The 3,674-nt window shown below is 36.4% G+C and overlaps 4 non-coding genes across 4 annotated transcripts; 3 read left to right on the top strand and 1 right to left on the bottom strand.

Annotated features, from left to right (window-relative positions):
* Positions 1–2,490: 2,490 nt before the first annotated feature.
* On the bottom strand, positions 2,491–2,563 carry TRNAR-CCU (transfer RNA arginine (anticodon CCU)). The gene has a single exon. It is a non-coding gene; the product is annotated as a tRNA-Arg (tRNA).
* Positions 2,564–2,662: 99 nt separating this feature from the next.
* On the top strand, positions 2,663–2,744 carry TRNAS-AGA (transfer RNA serine (anticodon AGA)). The gene has a single exon. It is a non-coding gene; the product is annotated as a tRNA-Ser (tRNA).
* A 198-nt stretch (positions 2,745–2,942) lies between these two features.
* TRNAH-GUG (transfer RNA histidin (anticodon GUG)) lies at positions 2,943–3,014 on the top strand. Its single transcript has one exon. It is a non-coding gene; the product is annotated as a tRNA-His (tRNA).
* A 70-nt stretch (positions 3,015–3,084) lies between these two features.
* On the top strand, positions 3,085–3,157 carry TRNAA-UGC (transfer RNA alanine (anticodon UGC)). The gene has a single exon. It is a non-coding gene; the product is annotated as a tRNA-Ala (tRNA).
* Positions 3,158–3,674: the final 517 nt, after the last annotated feature.

Genomic DNA, 3,674 nt, shown 5'->3' with positions numbered 1-3,674 from the left:
ATGAAGAAGGGAGGGCCTGGGGGAATTAAATAAACCATTTCTAATGAATTTCTTTAAATAATCTTTCTTCTTTCTCAAAGTGGTTGGAAGTGAGACACGTGATAGTCTCTTTTATAATGTTGTTGATAAAATGAAAAAAATTAACATAAATGAATAATACTAATATGCACCCCCATAAGGAAAAACATAAAAATAAATGTAGAGGCACAAATGATGATACCGCAAATTGGGAACACGTGTCAACACTCAAATATGTCAAAATCAAATAAAGTGCATCTAATAGTGCGATACAACAAATTGATCTCATATGCATTAGGAAATCACTGAATGTGAAGGCTTATCTACATCATTATTTTCTAGTACCGCAAAAGTACGAAATGGGAACACGCGTGTGAATTCATCAATGAAAAATTCCCTCAACTCCAAATTTTACAAAACTGCTAAATTTGAACACACATTTGGAGTCACATCAAAGTAAATTGGCATCGTGTCAACTTATTTGTTTAAAATTTGATATGTATTAACAACACTAGCTTGGCTTAAGGTCTGATCAATTGACTTAAATTTGGTTCATACTAACATCACTAGCTTGGTGTAAGGTTTGATCAATTGGAATTAATATTATTAATTCATATGTCAAAACTTAACAAATACAAATATTAAAATATCGGCCTTAATTCAATTACTTGCTTGCAAACTCAGTATTTTAATGCTATAAAAACTATTAACTTTCAACTAGAAGAACAAGTTAAAACATAATGCCCATTACTGTTGTTGAAAAATTGTTGGCTAACTTCTCCCTTCGCACTACCCAAAAATCGACAATTAGATCCTTTTTGGGGGCTAGGCACTTCTAATAGATTTAGAAAAATATTCTACTTTGATGATGATGATTTCATTTGCAATGTTTCAATTATGTTAGGTCATGAGTACCTTGCAACAGAGGGTCGCTATAGATTAAAACAGGAAATTGCATCCATCTCCTTAGCATGGTGTCTAGAATTAGGCATAGTGTCAGAGGTAGGGTGGGTTGTTACCTCTTGTGTTAGTGAAGAATGGAGAGTTGACCTGGGGGATATCTTGGTTAGGGCATGATTGGGGATGGGTTTTTTGGCTCGTGAGGACGATTGGCTCCAGAGTGATTAAGGACAAGCAGAACCCTCAGACTGCATGAGAATCTTGTAGTGCATAGGGAAGTTGCACCTAAAGACCTTGATGCCATCAAGGATTTCCTCTGTCTCTGCCCATAATGGGCAAAAAATGTGGATGAGGCCGTCCAAAGGGAAGCAAAATAAAGGTCATCGAATCCTATTTAATCAATAAGTTATCAACTTGTGAGAGCAATTTTTGATATAGTTTGTTTTGTTACAATAATTCACCTGTATATTTGTCTAATTCACCTGTAAACTAATTTTAATAGATTAAATATTCAAATTAATTTGCCATTTTTTTTTTTGCATACTTTTTGTGCAAACCAAGGAAAATTTGCCAATAGGTCAGCATATTTTTGTGCAAACCAAGGGAAAAACACCAATACTTTTCTCTTGTTGTTATGTGCACTAGGAAAAATCGTCCAAAAAGAATAGCAAAGGGGACCAACCAATTAAAAATTTTGATTGAAATTGCCAGTTTTTTCTCATATTTATTTGACTTTGTGGTGACATCGCCAATAATTTTGTACTTAGTTTGGTCGATCGCCAATGATTCGCTGGAAAAATATACTTTCCTTTGCACGAGAATAATTTTTTTTGCCACTATAAGCATATATGATTTTTACGAGTACCAAAAAATTCTCCATGGCGATGCTACTATTCCCAAGGAGGGTCGGTCTTAAAGTTATTGTTGGAATGTGGACTTGAAGTCACATGGCATACTTGAAGAGTGCATGCATGGCTAGCTTGCACTAAGATACATGGAACTGATCGATTGATAATTGTGTAGATGTGATCAAATTATATAAGTCTTTATGTATAATGCATCTTGGAATAAGTTGTGTTCACAAAGGAATATTATGGCATTAGACGCATTGGTGTTGAGTTGATGCATAGTAGTACAAGTGGACTTGAATCAGAAACTATGGGTGGAATAGCTTATGCAAGATGCGCATTAGGAATATCAAGCTTTAACACAAAAATAAATTAAAAAGCATGACACGAGAACCCTTACTAGGAGAAAAACTAAATGAAGCCCAACACAGAGAGGGAATTGAGTGTAAGTAATAATAAAGAAATAAATGAGGTGTAAAAGCTATGCAGGTGCAATATGTACATGAGTGCAACAATGCACATGTTATGTTACATAAAAGAAGGATACCTCCGTAGAACGGGGTGCACCATGGGCAAGGGGATACCAACATCCATGGTGAATGTGACAAGCGGTTTAGGGAATGTGCGTGAGACGGTTTTAGCCATCCATCCCTAACAGGGTGGGAAAAATTGTTACTCAACAAACCAGTGAGCTGATTTATGAAGCTTACTAAATAACATAGAACGCGCCAGGTAGGGGTCGAACCTACGACTTTCTGCTTAGGAAACAGACGCTCTATCCACTGAGCTACAGGCGCTATGGAGGTTTCGTGGTTGCTAGCTATTTTAAATCGCAGATTCAAATGCATTCTCATAATTATGATTTATAAAAACATTCATATGTTATTAACATTCAAGTGGACGTGCCGGAGTGGTTATCGGGCATGACTAGAAATCATGTGGGCTCTGCCCGCGCAGGTTCGAATCCTGCCGTCCACGAGAAGGTAAAGCATTCAGCTTTTATTAATCAGGAACAGCTAAAGCATCCTTTTGAACAGATAACGAAAGAGCGAGGAAGAAAGGGAGACTGCGCTTGCGAGGACCCTTATAAAAGGCGACAAGCTTAATCGGATACCATTTGAACGCAATGGAAAATGGTTATCGATTTATTAGTGAAGGGTAAAATAAAAAACATATGTGGCTGTAGTTTAGTGGTGAGAATTCCACGTTGTGGCCGTGGAGACCTGGGCTCGAATCCCAGCAGCCACATGTTTTGCATTTTCTGTTGCTCTTGCAACACTCTTAAAATTAATTTTGCATGGTAAGCACCCCTAAGACGGGGGATGTAGCTCAAACGGTAGAGCGCTCGCTTTGCATGCGAGAGGCACGGGGTTCGATACCCCGCATCTCCATGTTTTACTTATTGTCACTTTCATTTCTATTCTTAATGGGCTTATCTTTGATTAGTTTTGTGGTGATGACAGCTGAAAAACACAGTAATGTGTCCATGAACTCAAGTTACTGATCCTATTTCATTTCTCTTCTTAATGCGTCTACCAGGAAAATCAAAGTAATGTGCCGACAACCTCAAGTTACCGATCGTGTCCAACTGTTTTTATTTGAGTTTAAATAAATTTCTTCTTTTTATGTTTTTCTTATATTTCGAATGTTGAAGATAAGGTGGGATAAATGAGTAATAGTGATCATATTGTCATTATTTGAATGTTGATATGATAGGATAAACAAGAAAATAGATTTGTAGAGTGTATCTACTTTATGAAAAAGTTGTATACTTTATATAAGAAAGAATATCATGAAATCAAGTTACAAATGGTGGATAGGACATTGTAATACTTATAATGGTGGCCCATTACTTTATATTTTGTTTTGATTTACTCTACTCTAATGCACTCTTCCTATCTTTGGGGT

The sequence above is a fragment of the Cupressus sempervirens genome, chromosome 1 (assembly GCF_028749045.1).
Source record: "Cupressus sempervirens isolate cs-2001-9-10 chromosome 1, ASM2874904v1, whole genome shotgun sequence".
Taxonomy (NCBI): domain Eukaryota; kingdom Viridiplantae; phylum Streptophyta; class Pinopsida; order Cupressales; family Cupressaceae; genus Cupressus; species Cupressus sempervirens.
Note: the sequence above shows the minus strand (reverse complement) of the source record. Positions and strands in the feature narration are given on the sequence as shown.